The sequence below is a fragment of the Pelodiscus sinensis genome, chromosome 28 (assembly GCF_052426305.1).
Source record: "Pelodiscus sinensis isolate ZL-2025 chromosome 28, ASM5242630v1, whole genome shotgun sequence".
Classification (NCBI taxonomy): Eukaryota; Metazoa; Chordata; order Testudines; family Trionychidae; genus Pelodiscus; species Pelodiscus sinensis.
In genome coordinates this window covers 18,402,441-18,420,051 of record NC_143079.1, presented here as the reverse complement: position 1 = coordinate 18,420,051, position 17,611 = coordinate 18,402,441, and the positions used below count along the sequence as shown (strand labels likewise).

The 17,611-nt window shown below is 54.1% G+C and overlaps 1 protein-coding gene and 4 non-coding genes across 8 annotated transcripts in view; 3 read left to right on the top strand and 2 right to left on the bottom strand.

Annotated features, from left to right (window-relative positions):
- Positions 1 to 17,611, bottom strand: part of LOC142824070 (zinc finger protein RFP-like) — a 246,383-nt gene that overhangs the window by 192,323 nt on the left and 36,449 nt on the right. The window lies entirely within an intron of this gene.
- On the bottom strand, positions 1,070 to 1,151 carry TRNAS-AGA (transfer RNA serine (anticodon AGA)). Its single transcript has one exon. It is a non-coding gene; the product is annotated as a tRNA-Ser (tRNA).
- TRNAK-CUU (transfer RNA lysine (anticodon CUU)) lies at positions 5,066 to 5,138 on the top strand. Its single transcript has one exon. It is a non-coding gene; the product is annotated as a tRNA-Lys (tRNA).
- TRNAV-AAC (transfer RNA valine (anticodon AAC)) lies at positions 5,572 to 5,644 on the top strand. Its single transcript has one exon. It is a non-coding gene; the product is annotated as a tRNA-Val (tRNA).
- TRNAR-UCG (transfer RNA arginine (anticodon UCG)) lies at positions 15,577 to 15,649 on the top strand. Its single transcript has one exon. It is a non-coding gene; the product is annotated as a tRNA-Arg (tRNA).

The following is a 17,611-nucleotide window of genomic DNA, read 5'->3' as shown; positions in this document are numbered from 1 at the left end:
ACAGCCAAAGTAGTTCAGATAGAAGAGCATTAGACTGAACATCTAAAGGTCCATGGTTTAATCCCAAGCTTTGGCAGGTGCTAATAACTTCAATTGTTAATGGGTTTGCTTAGAGCTGTCATCACAAGCTACTTTGTAGGAGGAAAGTTGAGCTACAGCCTGGGTATCTATCCTGCCAGGGGGAAGGTATGAGGGCTACACTTGCAGGAAATCAGGAGGTATCCTAAGAAACACTCCCTGTTGGCCTGGCTGGAAGAGGGTACCACATGTTGTTAGCACCAATGTGCCCCCCTGAGCCTGAGGAGCCCTAGAGATGTCAGGCAGCTCTGTCCTCCCAGCCTTGGTCTGTCTGTCTGGGCCACACACTGGCCCCTCTCTTTCTAGGACAGGGCTCCTGCTGTTCCTTGCTTTACTCAGCCTGGGAATTGGGCTTATCCCAAGCAGCAGGAGCTGTGTTTATCTGGGGAGACACAAACAAGAGCAGAACCCCCAGTTTCTGATTGGCTTTGAAGCAGGAGCCTTTTGCACATTAAGCAAACACTGTAACCATATCCCACTACCCCACAGAAACATGCTTGTCAGTTTTTTTCAGTTTTTTTCTGTACATAAACTTGGACAAATATTCTGTTACTAATTCTTTGTCCAAGGCAGAGCAAGAGCAGGGAACAAGACCCCCCCCCCCCATACTTCTCTAGACCCTTTGCTCCCAACACAGGGTGGGGGGGGGCTGTGCACCTCGGGAGGAGTGACCCACATCATATCCCCAGCATTTCTGCCCTTCATGGATGGACCTTTGGGGGAGGCCCAGATGCTCCATCCTCTCACTCAACTCCTATCACACACTGGAGCAGGGCAGCCCCCAAGGGTAGGGCTGAGCCATGGGGTGCTGGGCAAGGAGCAGAGGCTGCAGGAGCTGAGAGTTTCCCTGAGCCCAGGGACCCATAACGAGGCACCAGGCCCCGTGTCTCTCTCGGAAGGTGCAGAAAGGGATTGACTGGGGATGGGGAGAGTGGCTCAGGGGTTGTGCAGCTTGTTGCCCTGGTTAGGGGTGTGGCCAAAACACAGACCTCGCTGTGAGCAGGATTTGAACCTGCACAGGGAAACCCTATTGGATTTCTAGTCCAACGCCTTAACCACTCGGCCATCACAGCTAGGAAGTCGGCAGCACCCTAGGGCCAGGAAAACTGGTAACTAATCCCAGTGCCCAGGCTTGACGGCACCTGCCCCACAGAATTCAAAGGGCAAACCTGGCTCCCAGAACACACGGGAGTCTTTTGCCTGTTTCTTCTTCCCTGTCCACAGCAGGCAGCTAAAGGAGGGGGCTGGGGTAGAACAGTCACCACAGCAAACATATCTGTGGCCACCACAGGGCTTGAGCCCATGACCTTGACATTATGAGCTCCATGCACTAACCAACTGAGCTAGCCAGCCAACCAAAACACAGCTCACAAATAGCCCTTTCAGAAAGGCATTTCTGGCAGCTGCAGGGACGTCTCTGCAGCTGCCAATGGCTCTTCTCTGACAGGGCCACTAGCGACTCACTGTGATGTGGGCTGGCTAGTCCAGCTGGTTTGAGGTTTGGTCAAGGTGGCTGGTGGCCGGCATGGCGCACTGAGACCCAGGGCAAAGAAGCAGCGAGAATCTCTTGCTGCCAGCACCTTGCCTCCCAGCTTCTTCCCTGTCAGCAGCAGCCACAGCCCCTTTCGGCCACTGGATCAGCCCAGCAGTTCCATGGGTGGCCAGGGGAGGCCTCTTCTGTGTCCCAGAAGGAATAGGAAAATGTGAGCAAAGGATGCAACAAGGTACCACTGGGAGTTGAACCCAGACTCTTCTGTTTACAAAGGAAGTGTTTTAGCTAGCTGCCCCACGCTGCCCAGCTCAGGCTGCTGGGTGAAACTGCTCTGTGGTCCCAGACAACACCTTTGACTCCCAAAGTGCAGCAATTTCCTTTCAGCTCTGGCAGTGTCTGCGGCTGAGCTGCACAAAGGAAGATACAAGATCCCTGGGGGGTCTTTGCCGGATGAACGTGCCTGTGGAAAGATGCTGGAAGTGCAACAGACACACAAAAGGGGACAAGGGACAGTTTAAGTCACACACACAGCAGCGGGCACAGCTCAGCCAGGGACCTTATCCACTCACAGAGCTTCCCAGCTTCTCCACCCCCCAAACCCCACCAGGCAAACTGCCCCATGGGCCTCACCCGCACCATGCTCAGGGCCTGGGGATTTTCTGTCCTTTGCAGACCAAATAACTAGCCCTTGCCCACAGCCACCCCCACCTCTGGAGTCTCTGCCTCTCATGGGCCTTCTCATCCTCATCTTTGTCTCCAGACAGACCCTGCTCTGCTACAGCCTCTTCGCTCTGGCTGTCACTCCTGGGCCTTCTAGAGCAAGATCCACCCCTTCATTCTGACTTTGAATACCTGGACTTTTAGCACTCAGAGGTGCAGCTAAACACAAGGGCTACGTCTACACTGGCCCCTCTTCCGGAAGGGGCATGTAAATTTCACGAGTCGTCGTAGGGAAATCCGCGGGGGATTTAAATATCCCCCGCGGCATTTAAATAAAAATGTCCGCCGCTTTTTTCCGGCTTTTAAAAAAGCCGGAAAAGAGCGTCTAGACTGGCCCCGATCCTCCAGAAAAAGCGCCCTTTTCCGGAGGCTCTTATTCTTACTTTGAAGTAAGAATAAGAGCCTCCGGAAAAGGGCACTTTTTCCGGAGGATCGGGGCCAGTCTAGACACTCTTTTCCGGCTTTTTTAAAAGCCAGAAAAAAGCGGCGGACATTTTTATTTAAATGCCGCAGGGGATATTTAAATCCCCCGCGGATTTCCCTACAACGACTCGTGAAATTTACATGCCCCTTCCGGAAGAGGGGCCAGTGTAGACGTAGCCAAGCATTGGCTAGTGAGGGGTCTGAACAACTTCTGTAGAGAGGAAGACAGCAACTGTGCAGCATCCTTGCTAACTGTTTCAGAGAACATAGTAAACTCTTTGCCAATGAGAGAAACTGTCACCCCAGGTGGGACTTAAACCCACAATCACTGGTTTCAGAGGCCAGTGACTTGTCCATTAGGCCACCGGGGAACACAGAAAACTCTGCCAGGGAAACAAATTCACCCTTCTAAATGTCCCTTCAACTTTTAGCTCCTAATGAAGCCCCTTTGAAGAAGCCACATATACAGGAAGGGCTGATCTCACCCCTCTGAAAATCAGCTTTCCATGGGTATCTGTAGCTGGCTCCAAGTCATGGACCTTGACATCTCGTCTCCCTCCCGAAACCAGGGAAGTGTCTCCTATCGCTGCAGCCTCCTGAGGCTCTATGGCCGTGTCTGTACAGCAGGGACAGCAACACTCACAGCCCCACAGGAGGGCCCCTGGCCTAGCAATGTGGCCCCCTGAGCAGCCTCTGATGTTCCCTGCTTGAGCCCCAGAACCAGCCCTGAGTGAGGGGGGCAGGGAGAGCAGCTCACACATGCTATGGGGCTGGCCAGGGGCAGGACATGAGCCTGCCAGGCAGCAGTGACATCACAAGGAACTTTTACAGCACCTCAGCTCATTGGCTGGGAGGCAGTGACCTCACAGAGAAACCTCAGAGACCCCCATGTCCTGGCTGCCTGCAATCTCCTTTGTGAGGTTTCCCCTTGAACTCACCTTTAAGCCAGATCCCTGGTCAATTTACCCTCTGGATCTTACCCACAAATCACGCTGAGCCAATCCTTTAGCATCTACCATCTAAAGGTTTATTACTACAATAATACAATATAGGACACAGGACACATGCTTCTTTGCTCACCTGCACTAGCCTTTCACAGGATGAGGGGTCCCTTCTCCCTTGCCCAGAGGGGACAAGAACAGAAACCAAACAGAACATCAAAGCAGCCAGACTGGGCCATGCCAGTTGTCCAACTAGCCCAGGATCCTGTCTCACAACAGCAGCCAATTTCATTGTCCCGAGGGAATCCTCACACAGACAGTTATTAAATGATCCCTCCCGTCACCCATTCCCAGCTCCTGGAATACACCAGCTAGGGACACCTGCCCTGTCCATCCTGGTTAAATGCCTTTGATTATGGCTGCCAGGGATCCCAATGTTGAGTAGCTCTGCATTAAGGGATCTTATTAATGTCAGGAACCTCAAGCAATGTAAAGCCAGAGTGTGATGGAACTGGAAAGGAAAATGTTTACACTAGAAGGAATTTTTTCCAAGGGGGCACTTGGAGTTGAGACAAGGACCAGTTGATCTGCAGTCAAAGACTCTATCACTGAGCTACACCCCCATAGAAGTTAGCATCAGCAGCCAATGTTGGGAACTGGGCAGGGAACAAGAGGCTTTTGTGTAACACACAACCCAGGTGCTACCCTTGGGCTTTGTCTGCACACTGAGCAGACGGGTGGGAGGGGTCTGATGCTGTCACATATGCAAGGCAAGTCACTCACCTGGCCCCTGGGGCTGACTGGGGATTTCTATATTTTAGGAAGGGTCCTGAGTCCTGGCTCCCAGCCACGCACCTTGGCAGAAGGACCAAGGGCCCCTGCACAAAATGCATTGTGGGAATAAGAGTTGGGGCAGCAGGAAAGGGGCCGGCCCCTCAGTACCAGGGCACAGGCAGGAGAAGATGGGAGTGAATCCTGCTACCTCTGCCATGGCCTGCCCCAGAAGGGCTGGGGTCTAGCAGCTTTTCACCCCAGCTTTGTGGGAGGCCAAGTAGGAAGGGGCCTCTGGAGGCTCATAGCCCCCTGGCCTGCTGTGTCTGTGGAAAGGGGGGAAGAGGACACATATCTCTCACTGGGGAACAGGGCGCATGGATCCCACTTGTTCCTGCAGAAAATGAAACAGGCTGAGCATTTTGCAGAGAACAGGCCAGAGCCCTTCTCCTGTCCCTGGAGAGATGGAAATGTTCCTTGTGGGGAAAGAAGTGGGTGTGTCGGGAGTGGGGTTAGAGTTCAAACCTCTCCACAGACCAGAACCCCACATTAGGGGCAAGAAAGAGCCTTGAGTCAGGCAGTGGAGAACACTTGGCTCCTGTTACCCTGAGATGGGATATTAGGAAACTTTTCACATGCAACCTGGCTAGCTCAGTTGGTAGAGCATGAGACTCTTAATCTCAGGGTCATGGGTTCAAGCCCCATGCTGGGCAGTGCCCTTCTTTAACTCTCATTCTCAGCCTGTGAGCAATTGGATCTCAGTTTTCACCAGGGTTTTAGAAAGAAAAAGTCTAGTCCTGGGGTCCAGCTTTAGTAGAATCAAAGAGAGAACCAACTGCAATTTCCATCTTCTGAGGAGGAGGGAAGAGGATTTTCTTCTCCTCAGTTCTAGCCACATCAGCCCAGGGAGGAGAAAAAATAACCCTCCGCCTGCTGATTGTCCCCCGTTAGCTTCTGTAGCTTCACCTCCTTCCACAGCAGCTCCAGCTTTGAGCTACAAATCTCAAGGGGCTGGTGAGGAAATTAGGCCCTTCCCTGAGAACAAGAGGTGGAGTGTTCACAAGGAGCATCCCCCTCCCCTGCAGAGCAGGGTGTTAGAAAGAGCCAGGAACAGAACAGTCAGACAAGTTCCATCCCTTGAAATGTGTTTCTGTGGTGTAGTGGTTATCACGTTTGCCTAACATGCAAAAGGTCCCTGGTTCAAAGCCAGGCAGAAACACAGGGTCTTCTCTTATTGCGCTGCCCAGGTAACTGCAGCTGCTGCTGACCAGCCTGTTGATGAGCCCAAGGCTCATGTGACGGGGGGGGGAATGTCAGCTGATAATGCCCCTGGGTGCCAACCTGGGGAAGCCAGATAAATTAGGTTGGGCAGCTGCTTGTGCCTTGGCCTCCCCTGCCCTGGGAGGCTGGTGCATTGGGCTGGCTCTGCCTGCTGCCTCACTTGTGTGACTTGCCCAGTGTAACAGGCCAAATGTCAGAAAAGCCTCTTCCCCCCGTCCCCCGCCAAAAAGCAGGAGAAAAAGCTGCACAAACTGGGTTTTGAAATGTGCGTAGCTTTTCCCAGAAGAGCAGTGTAGGGCAGACATAGCCTGAGTGTTGCTCAGCACTGGTAGGAGACAGGGAGGGATAAAACGATCTAATGGCACCTGAAGCCTTTCAGAACAACTCCCAGCCCCATCCGCAAGAACCAGCCCTTCCCTCCATTCTCACTGGGGTCTGCTGGGAACTGTCTGGACTCAAGCCCACCCCCCAGTTTCACCCTAAGGATTGCCTGTTCTGTAAAAGCTGCGCCCTGGAAATGAGAAAGCAGCTAAAGTGACACTCGTGGGACTTGAACCCACAAACTTTGAATGTCTAGCTGGGCTCACATGAATCACTGCAGCTTAAAATAGTGATAGAAAAGTAGCCATGTTAGTCTAGGGTAGCTGAAACAAAATACAGAAAAAAAAACAGTTTCTTGCCATTTCAACCAGAAAGGACATTATCTCAATGACTTAATTACCTGCATCCTGCTTCAAAAGCCTTTTAAAACTGCACTTTAAAGGGAATCCTCTGAACTGTTATTCATGCTAATTCGACACTTTACGGCGGGGTCCTAACAAAGACTCTAGTTATCTTACCCATTACAAAGATAGCTTCCCTAATTATCACCTCTAATATCATTAGCTCACAGACATTTACCTTCCCCCCCGCATCCCCATTCTGTTCTGAAATGTGATTTGTCTTTTTCATATGTAATCGGTTTTTTTAATTGTATCCGTTGATATATATGGTTGTGATAATTTTCTTCCACTATTTGATCTGAGGAAGTGGGTCTGGCCCATGAAAGCTCATCATCTAATAAACCATCTTGTTAGTCTTTAAAGTGCTACATAGTCCTGTATTTTGTTGCAGCTTAAAAGTCCAACATGCTTTCCATTGCACCACAGAGCCTGATATCTCCACTCTCTGCTTTGCAGCATGGCAATTGCTGGTGGCAAAGAAAGGGGAGCCAGGTCTGTCTCTTTTGGGAGAGCAGGTAGGAAGAGGGAGGGGGCCATTGAGCCCTGGACAGTGAAAATAAGGGATAAGAGCTGAGCTGCAGTTAGAGAATGTGGGCATCGATCCCACCGCCTCTCGCAGGCTAAGCAAGCGCTTTACCACTTGAACTAATTCCCCTGCTGCATTTACAGAGGCCTTCTTGGAGGCTCTTCCCTTCTCCACAGCAACAGCTGTCATCTAGGTCAGTTAGTCGTGGGAAAGGAGAAGGCTCCGAAAAGGCCTCAAGGGCAACTCTCAAGGAGACTCCCTGCATCAAAGCCTGTCCCACCTGGCCATTGTCATGGACTCTCTGTGAGGTCATCACCGCTCAACTTCCATTAGCCAATAAGCTGAGGGGCTGCAAAAGGCCCTTGTGATGTCACTGCCACACCCACCCCTGCCCTCCAGGGCTAATGTCCTGCCCCAGGCAGCCCCTTTGCCTGGCTGAGCTGCTCCCAGGGGTGAAAGTGACACATTTCTTACAGGGAGTCCTGGGAGATGAAGCAGCTGGAGGGAAGCCAGGAGAGCAGAGGCCAGCCTGAGAGCTGAGAGTCAGAGGTGCCCACTGCACTTTCACAGCACAGGTCCTATGGTGTAAGGAACAGCGCTCCGGACTCTGAATCCTGCCATCTGAGCTCAAATCTCACAGTGGGACCTACTAAGACTCAGCTGGTTGTTACAAGAGTCAGGTGCTTCAGCTTCCATGCCCTGAGGTTCAACGGAGAGAGTTTTGTTCCTCTTGCTGGGTGTCTGAGGCCACTGGAGCTCCATCTCCAGACGGAGCAGGCCGGCGGGAAGGGCCTGATGCCATCACAGGTGCAGGGCAGGTCACCCAACTGACCCCTGAGCTCAGCCTGTGCTGGAGGCAGCCAGACAGTGTGAGCGGGTGTGACGTAGTGGGGGTACTTGCTGGGCTGTGGTGACCCCTGCTGTCTGGAGCAAGACCCAGCAGGGAAAACCTCATTATGCAAAGCTAATGCCAAACTTGTTGAACCAGTGGCCAGACACCCCCCATGGAGAGGAACAAAGGAAGGTGGAAGGCTGCCCTGGCTGGGGGGCAGGGCTGGAAGTTAGTGAGTTGGTGGCTGGCTGTCTGGGAGCATGGAGGAGACAGCCTAGGGAGAGGAGCTGGAGTTTAGGGGCCCAGTCTCCCCCCAACTCAAGGGGGCCTGAGGCATCCTAGCCCAGCTCTGTGACCAGATTACATCTGTGCTGTGCTGTATCCTGGAGAGGCAATAAACTTCCTCTATTCCACCGGCTGGTGCAGTCTGTTTGTGCCATTTCGGGGTGCAGGAGACGGGGGACCCCAACGCGCCGTCACACTGGTGTCAGAAGTGGGATGCACTGCACCCCGTGGATGGAGCTTCCAGCGGCGAGCGACAAGGCGCAGTAGAAGCAAGAGCCCTGGAGCCAGGCGTGCTGGAGACAGAGCGAAGCGGTTCCTGCGAATCGTGGGGCGCTGCAGCACTAGACTGGTGAGTCTGCACCAAGGGGCCCAGCGGGCAGATGGCCTACGCCCGACTCCTGAAGGCAGAGCTGGTGGGGCTGTGCAGAGAGAGGGGCTTGCCTATGCGTAAAGCAACCAAGGCCCAGCTGATTGCCCAGCTGGAAGATAATGACCAGCCACGGGGCCAGGACCTTGTCCCCAGGGGAAGCAGCCAGACCTCCCCTGAGAGTGTGTCAGGCTCAGAGAGGGGGAGGAGCGCTGGGACCCACCGGAGAGAGGAGACAGCGTCTCCCGGGAGGCCTGCAAGTCATAGCCCATCTAGGGCAGGGGCCAGCCCAGCGGAGCTGCGGCGGCTGGAGATCCAGCTGCGGATCAAGGAATTGGAAGTAGAGGACCGAGAGAGGGAGCGCCAGGACCGAGAGAAGGAGCGCCAAGATCGAGAGAGGCAGCGGCAGCATGAGCTGGCCATGGCAGAGCGGAGAACCTGCGGGGCCCCGGCTGCGCCAAGTGCGGATGGGCCCCAAGGTCCCAGGACTGCCAGACGCTTGGAGAGGCTCGTGGTGGCCCAATTGAAGGACATGGGCGACATAGACGGGTTCCTCAGCTCCTTTGAGAGGGCCTGTGGACTGCAACGGGTTCCCCCAGCTGACTGGCTGCAGGAGCTCATCCCTGCACTGAACCAGGAGGCGGCCGGAGTGCTCAGTCAGCTGGAGGACCTACAGCCAGGGGATTACAACCGAGTCAAGGAGGCCCTGCTGCACAAGTTCGGGCTGACCCCCGAGATGTACAGGAAGAAGTTCCGGGGGGTACAGAAAGGGCCATGGGAGACCTATGTGGACCTGGCCTCCCGCCTGGCGCAATACTGCCGCAAGTGGGTGTCTGGAGTCGGAGCCCAGACCGCAGAGGAGCTGCTCAAGCTGGTCATGATGGAGCAGTTCTATGAAGCGTGCACACCCAAACTGAGGCTGTGGCTCAAGGACCGGAGACCAGAGAACCCCCAGGAGGCCGGGAGGCTGGCGGATGAGTTCACGGAGAGCCGGTCCGGGTGTGAACCGGAGTCCCGGAGAGAGAGGGAACCGCGCAGAGACCGGATCTTGGCTGAGCAACGGAGAGAGACACCTCCGAGGCGAGCCTCAGGGACCAGGACCAGTCATCGATACCCCAGAGAACCAGCCAGGCCCTGGACAGGGACAGCCCAAAGCCTAACTTGCCAGCGCTGTGGGCAAAAAGGCCACAAGAGGGCTCAGTGCACCAGGTCCCAGGACCGGGGGCTTTCCAGGGTTAACTGGCTGGGGCGGGAGGAAGGGCAGGCTGCCCCAGAGGCAGGGGCTGGCAGGCAAACCTCAGCTCAGAGAGAGGGGAAGGATGCTCAGTGCACCTCCCCTGGGAGGTCTGACCCTCGGGAGGCGGATTTCTCCGTGTACCGGGTGGGGGCAGGACGGCCCCTGCGGAGCGAGTGCCTCATACCCCTGGAGGTGGATGGTAGGAAGGTGACGGGCTTCTGGGACACGGGGGCGGAGGTGACTCTGGCCCGATCCGACATAGTGGCCCCAGAGCGGATACTACCCCACGCGCAGCTGACCCTGAAGGGCATACACGGGTCCCCGTTTAAGGTGCCTGTAGCCAGGGTGCATCTGAAATGGGGGGCGAAGGAAGGCCTCAAGGAAGTGGGGGTGCACCCGCACTTGCCCACCGAGGTGCTGATGGGGAATGACCTAGAGGAGTGGCCCCATGAATCCCAGAGGGCTCTAGTCACCACCCGGAGCCAGAGCCAGCGGGGGGCTGACAACCTGGGTCCAGGGAAGGACTCCGGGCATCGTCCTCAGGGTCTCATCCCAGTGGACACGGGGTCCAGCCAGGCTGGGACTCCGGACCTAGGCAAAGGTGGGGAACACGTCCCGATCCCTGCCTCAGCAGCTGAATTCCAGGCTGAGGTGCAGGCAGACCCCTCCTTGCAGAGGCTGAGGGACCAGGCTGGCCTCCGTGCAGCTCAGCCCCGGGGGAGAGGTGGCCAGGAGAGATTCCTGTGGGAGCGTGGACTCCTGTTCCAGGAATGGCTTCCCCCCAGGAAGGTGAGGACATGGGGGGGTCCAGCGGCAGCTGGTCGTCCCCCGAAAGTATCGCCTCAAGCTGCTGTATTTGGCCCACGATGTCCCCGTTGGGGGCCACCAGGGGATCCGGAGCACCCGGCTGAGGCTGCTCCAGCACTTCTATTGGCCGGGAATCTTTACAGCCGTGCAGCGGTACTGCCGGTCCTGTGACTCCTGCCAGAGGGGCGGGAAGGCCCAAGACAGGAGGAAAGCGGCTTGGGGGTCTCGACCCCAGATAGAGGACCCTCTGGGCTTGCTGAGAGAGTTATGGGAGGGGAAGATCCCCCTGGATGGAGCATCGGGGATGGAAGCCGCCCTGGCTGTCCAGAGAAGGCTCGCTGGGCTCATGGCCCCGGCCCGAGAGACCCTGGCCAGAGATCAAGGCCAGTGGAAAGGTGGGAGTGACCCCCGAGGACAGGCCTGTGCCAGTCGCCCTGGAGTGGGGCGGCGAGTGGACAGAGGGAAGCCAGCTCATGTGGGTCCTCGCCACGGCCAGCCCGAGTCAAGGGGAGCACCCATGTCCCCAGGGCGGGTTCCCACGCAGAGGACCCGAACTTCCCTAGGTCACGAGCGGAGTGACCCTGCTCAGTTCGCTCTCAGAGGGGGGAGAACTGTGACGTAGTGGGGGTACTTGCTGGGCTGTGGTGACCCCTGCTGTCTGGAGCAAGACCCAGCAGGGAAAACCTCATTATGCAAAGCTAATGCCAAACTTGTTGAACCAGTGGCCAGACACCCCCCATGGAGAGGAACAAAGGAAGGTGGAATGCTGCCCTGGCTGGGGGCAGGGCTGGAAGTTAGTGAGTTGGTGGCTGGCTGTCTGGGAGCATGGAGGAGACAGCCTAGGGAGAGGAGCTGGAGTTTAGGGGCCCAGTCTCTCCCCAACTCAAGGGGGCCTGAGGCATCCTAGCCCAGCTCTGTGACCAGATTACATCTGTGCTGTGCTGTATCCTGGAGAGGCAATAAACTTCCTCTATTCCACCGGCTGGTGCAGTCTGTTTGTGCCATTTCGGGGTGCAGGAGACGGGGGACCCCAACGCGCCGTCACAGCGGGTCAGAGGGGGGATTGGGGGAAGGGTCCTGAGTCCTGGCTGCCAGCCACGCACCTTGGCACAAAGACCAATGGCCCCTGCACAAAGTGCATTGTGGGAATAAGAGTTGGGACAGCAGGAAAGGGGCCGGCCCCTCAGCACCAGGGCACAGGCAGGAGAAGATGGGAGTGAATCCAGCTACCTCTGCCATGGCTATAACGTCCCTGCGGCTGCCTAAGGCTTCTTTCTGAAAGAGCCACTTGTGAGACTGACACCCGTGGGCCGGCAAGGTCGGAGGTTTAGGACGTGATGCTCATATCGCACAGACACATCTTAAGAGCAAGACCCTTATTTCAAACCATAACGGGCTCGCTATTCCGACGTCCCTGCAAACCTCATGTTGAGAGGAGTGAGGGATTGGAATTGTGATTTATTTGGAAACAAGTGCTGTGTAGCCAGCGCCAAATTACAAAATAAGCTATTTCAAAATTGACTTGAAATAAGCTACCCAATTGCATTGCTTATTCTGAGCTATGGGATGCACCCTAGTGAGTTAGAGCCCAGCTCTGCCCCCAGCTTTCTGCCCACCCACAATTCAGCGGAGTGAAAGTGCAAGTGAAGCAGGGATTTGCATAATCACGTCTGGCTGCTATTTCAAAATACCCTATTTTGAACTAACAGGCGCTGTCTAGACACAGTTCTTTGGAAAGAAAACCCTTCATTCTAAATCCCCCTTACTCCTTATGAAATGAGGTTTAAGGGTTAGTTCTGACGAAGGGTTTTCTCCCGCAATAAGCGAATCTCAACAGCGTTTTGTATTTTGAAATAAAGTATTTTGAAATAGCACCAGTCTGCGAATATGCAAATGAAGTGCAGGATATTTAAATCCCAGCTTCAGTTACAATTTTGAGTGTCTACATTTGCATCCCTCGCAGATTCTCTGGGCACCGACACCCCCAGGGAATCACAAGGGCGTGTGGTGCTGGCTCTCCTGTCCCAGCAATTGCAGCAAGAGCCCTGCCTTGTCAGTGCCAGTCACAGCAGCCTCTGCACCCACTCCAGGCTTGTGGTTTCCTTCTTCTCAACGTCCCTCCCCAATCAGCCTTTTCCTGAAGCAGCAGTTCCATGAGTGGCCAGGGGAGGCCTCTTCTGTGTCCCAGAAGCACATAGGAAAATGTGAGCAAAGACTGAAGTAAGGTACCACTGGGATTTGAGCTTACAAGGCAGGCGCTTTAGCCAGCTAAGCCATGGTGCCCTTTTTCACTAAGTCTGCAGTATGGAGCTTTTCCAAGATAACTTTTGTATTGGGAAAAACTCTGCCCTGTCCATGGAACAGGTCAACTTTTTGAGATCAGTTTCCAAAAAAGTGGGCGTGTTCTTTCGGAAGCCCTGTATTCCTCATTTTATTAGGACTTTTCTGAATACCAAGGTGCAGCCAGTCCCCTCCAGCCTTGGAGGGGTCTCAAGGCCTGTGCAGCCCAAGAAAATTGCAACTTCTTTGGGGTTGCAACTTCTTTGGAGGATAGGGACATAATTCAAAATGACCTTAGCAAGTTAGAGAAATGGTCAGAGGTAAACAGGATGAAGTTTAATAAAGAGAAATGCAAAGTGCTCCACTTAGGAAGGAACAATCAGTTCCATACATACAAGATGGGAAGCGACTGTCTAGGAAGGAGCATGGCAGAAAGGGATCTAGGGGTCATAGTGGACCACAAGTTGAATATGAGTCAACAGTGTGATGCTGTTGCAAAAAAAGCAAATATGATTCTAGGTTGTATCAACAGGTGTGTTGTAAGCAAAACTCGTGAAGTCATTCTGCCGCTCTATTCTGCACTAGTTAGGCCTCAGCTGGAGTACTGTGTCCAGTTCTGGGCACCACATTTCAAGAAAGATGTGGAGAAATTGGAAAGGGTACAGAGAAGAGCGACAAGAATGATTAAAGGTCTAGAGAACATGACCTATGAAGCCAGGCTTCATGAACTGGGCTTGTTTAGTTTGGAAAAAAGAAGATTAAGGGGGGACATGATAGCGGTTTTCAAATATCTAAAAGGGTGTCACAAGGAGGAAGGAGAAAATTTGTTCCTCTTGGTTTCTGAGGACAGGACAAGGAGTAATGGGCTTAAAGTGCAGCAGGGGAGGTTTAGATTGGACATTAGGAAAAAATTCCTAACTGTCAGGGTGGTCAAATATTGGAATAAATTGCCAAGGGAGGTGGTGGAATCTCCCTCTCTGGAGATATTTAAGAACAGGTTAGATAGACATCTGTCAGGGATGGTGTAGACGGAGCTTGATCCTGCCTTGAGGGCGGGGGGCTGGACTCGATGACCTCTCGAGGTCCCTTCCAGTCCTATTATTCTATGATTCTATAAATGTGATTGGCAGCTCATACCCACAATCTTTTTGTCACTTGCAGTGCAGCGTAAGGGTCACTTACCAAGCACGCAGGACAGTCCACCACTCTCCCAGCTGAGCTATGGAAGGGTACCTGAGTGCTGCTGGTTTGTCCATGTTGGCTCATCTACAAGTGTCAGGGCCTGTGCTCCCCCAAGCGAGTGGCATCGCAGAAGAACCCAGGAGCACAGGGGAGCTTCCCATGCAGAAAGACCCCTGAGCTAGATCCATTCACATCACAGCAAAAGAAAAATAGCTGGGTTCTTCTCCTGGGTCTTTTTTTGTTTCACTGTCTCTAGGGGTGCAGAAGGGGCAGACCCAAAAGAACCAAACTGGTCGAGTGCATCTTGGTCCAGCCTCTCACTTGTGCTGCTCGCTCTCCCAAACTGTTCCTACACCCAAGGCAATAGCTCCACACCCAATGGATGGGTTAGCAGAGGCCAGGGGGCAATAGGCAGAGTCTGGCAGCTGCTGGGACCGGACCTGAGGACATCAGGGGAAGCAGCGAGAAACACAAACACAGCCCCCTGCGTCTCTAGCCAGGCTGGTAGGTTTCATGGCTCCAGCTCTTGTGAGCCAGCCAGATGAGAGGCCGAGCACCAGTGGGCATTAGACACCCGGCAGAAGTCACAAAAATCTCTTCTCACCAGCCTGAGGACAAGAAACTTAAAGCCGGGAGGGTTTTGCAACAACCAGCCTAGGAAAATCCCACTGGCAGTTGAACTCAGGTTGCAAAGTTCAGAGCCCTGAGCGCTGCCCCTTGCAGCATGGGACAAACAGCTGATGTTTTTGATGGGCACCTGGGGCTCTCAGCGCTCAGGCTGCCTCTGCTCTCCTGGTTCCCTCCAGCTGCCCCATTCCCGCTGCCTGTGGGGCTGGCAGGAAAGAGGCCCAGGGCCAGGCTAGAGCCAGGGGAAGCAGGAGGCAGGGAGATCCCCAGTCTACCCAGCTCCTTTTTGTGCAAAAGACTCTTGTGCAAAAACGGACCCCAATTAATTATGCAAATGAGCATGGCAATATGCTAATCTGTGCTACATTTGCATGAGGTTTTGTGGAAGAGAGATGCAGTATGGAGATAGCCTAGGTGGTAGAGAGCCATGAAGTGACATAGACTCAGGAAAAATCCCTGGGCTGCAATTCTTAGTTACACACAATAAGAATAATTCACCAGCTCAGACGTGATTTCTAAACCGCCAAACAAGGAAAATAATAAAACCTGATGGACTAGGGCCGTGGTCCCCAACGCGATGCCCGCAGGCGCCATGGTGCCGGCTGGGCCATTTATGTGGCCTGCGGAGCAATCTGGGCTGGCCCGGGCATGCGGCAGGTGCCAGCCCCAGGAGCATGGGCGGCCCCTGCCCGGGGTCACAGCACATGCCGGTGCCGGCCCCAGGCACCCGGTGCCTGGAAAGCCCCTGCCTGGGGTCACGGCACAGGCTGGTGCCGGCCCTGGCTCCGGGGTCGTGGCACAATCTGGTGCTGGCCCCGGGTGCATGGCGCATGCTTGGCCCCGCCCCCAGGCACGTGGCCCATGAGCGGCCCCGCCCTTGGAGGCGCGGTGCATGAGCGGCCCTGCCCCCAGGCACCCAGAATCCCCAAAATGTTGGGGACCACTGGACTAGGGAGACTTTTCTCTACCCACACATTGCAGGAAATCCAATTGTCTGCAAGTCAAGACTGTGTGGCCTAATGGATAAGGCGTCTGACTTCGGATCAGAAGATTGAGGGTTCGAGTCCCTTCACAGTTGCATTTACCTTCCTTTGTCTGTGCTCATGGATCCTCCTGTTGCTGCCCTGGAAAGGTCCTATGTGACAATGTGGTTTTTCTATAACCCCATTGGAAGGCCTGTAGCTGTTCAGTAGGTCTAAACTATGGGGGATATTGCAGGGTGTGGTGGTTCCTGGTTTGTGAAAGCAGGACTGGTGGTGCCAGGAGAGAAGTGGCAGCCTGGCCCCGGGGGGTGGAGCATCAGCCAGCAGGGAGGGGGTCTGATCAGGGCGCAGAGATCCTGAATAAACATTGAAAAGCCTTTTAAATATCCCTGCTGCTGCCAGTTCCAGTGAGGTTTAAGGCACTGCCATGTGTCGGAATGGAGAGAGCCTGGTGCATTCACCATCCGGAATGAGAATATGGATACAAAATTCCAAAGATGGCGTCGGCTTTCTGAAAATAAATGAGCCCCTTTTCAGTACATGATGTGGTGGTGCAGGGTTTATTGGATTACTCTGCTTCTGCTGGTGGAAGCAGGGTTGGCTCGGGGAAGGGAGGAGCAGTGGGGCTGGCTGGGAAAGATGGGGGGGAGAACTGATGGGAGGAAGCAGGGCTGGTGTGGGCAGCAGGGCTGGAGGGGATAGATCAGGAGGAGAAGTGGGGGAGAACCGCCAGGCCAACAGAGGGTGGGGGTAAGCAGGGATGTCCAGGGGGGAAGCAGGGGGAAGAGAATCGGCCGGCGGGGTTTGGGACTGATCCGGGCGCATGCAGATCCTGGGGCGCTGCCCGTCCCGTGCATGGTCCTGGCGGAGCACGAAGGAGTCTGGCCTCCTAGATTCCATTTTGCCACCCCCTCGAGTAGTGTTGTTTGTCTGTGTGATAGTCTGGTTTGGATCTGTTTCTCTCTGCTGGATAATTGATTTTGCTAGGTGTAAATCAGCTAAGGCGGTGGGGTCTGATTGGTTAGGTCATCCTGTTACAGTATGTTCTGATTGGTTAGTGAAATTATACTAAAATAATTGGTTAAGGAAGAACTAAGCAGTATTGAGTTTCTCTATATAAACTGGGGTCCAAGAAGGAGACCAGCAAGAAGAAGGAAAAGGGGAGAAGAGAAGAGGAAGGAAAAGGGAAAACCTTGAAGCAGAACTCACCTCCGAGGCAGCCAGAACTCCTCTGCACTACAGTTTGCAGTGTGAATACTGTGGTAGGTGACATTGGGAAACGAGCCCTGAGTGAACCTCTTGGGTCACAGCTGCTGGAACAATGAGGTAAGATGAATGAGAGGGGAGTTGTCATGTGAAAGTTTAGACTGGTTTCCCTAACCCAGCCTACAGCAGTGAAAGTGCTGAATCCTAACCACTAGACCATCAGGGACACAACTTTCCTTACCTACACTAGCCTTTCACAGGCCACTTTCTGTCCCCTTCAGGACATGGGTCCATTCTCCCTTGCCCAGAGGGGACAAACCAGAAACCAAACAGAACGTCAGAACAGCCAGACTGGGCCATGCCAGTTGTCCAGCTAGCCCAGGATCCTGTCTCACGACAGCAGCCAATTTCATTGCCCAGTGGGAATCCTCAGGACAGACAATAGTTCAGTGATCCCTCCTGTCGCCCATTCCTAGCTTCTAAAATACACCAGCTAGGGACACCTGCCCTGTCCATCCTGGTTAAATGCCATTGATTGACCTTCCCTGCATTAAATTATCCAGTTCTGTTTTGGACCTTCTTGTAGATTTCACCTTCACAACATCCTCTGGCAAGGAGTTCCACCGGGTGCAAAAATGCTTCCTTTTGGTTTATTTTTAATTTGGTTACTTACCAGTTTCATTCTCTCACCCAGGATCTTGAGTAGGAGAAAAAAAATCTTTGCTTTCTGCACCCCTGTCATCGTTATGTAAACCTCTGTCCCGTCGCCCCTTAGTCGTCCCTTTCCCAAGCTGAGAAGAAGAAGTTCCATGAACTCCTGGGAGCTGCTGTTCCAAAGAAGAGGCATTTCC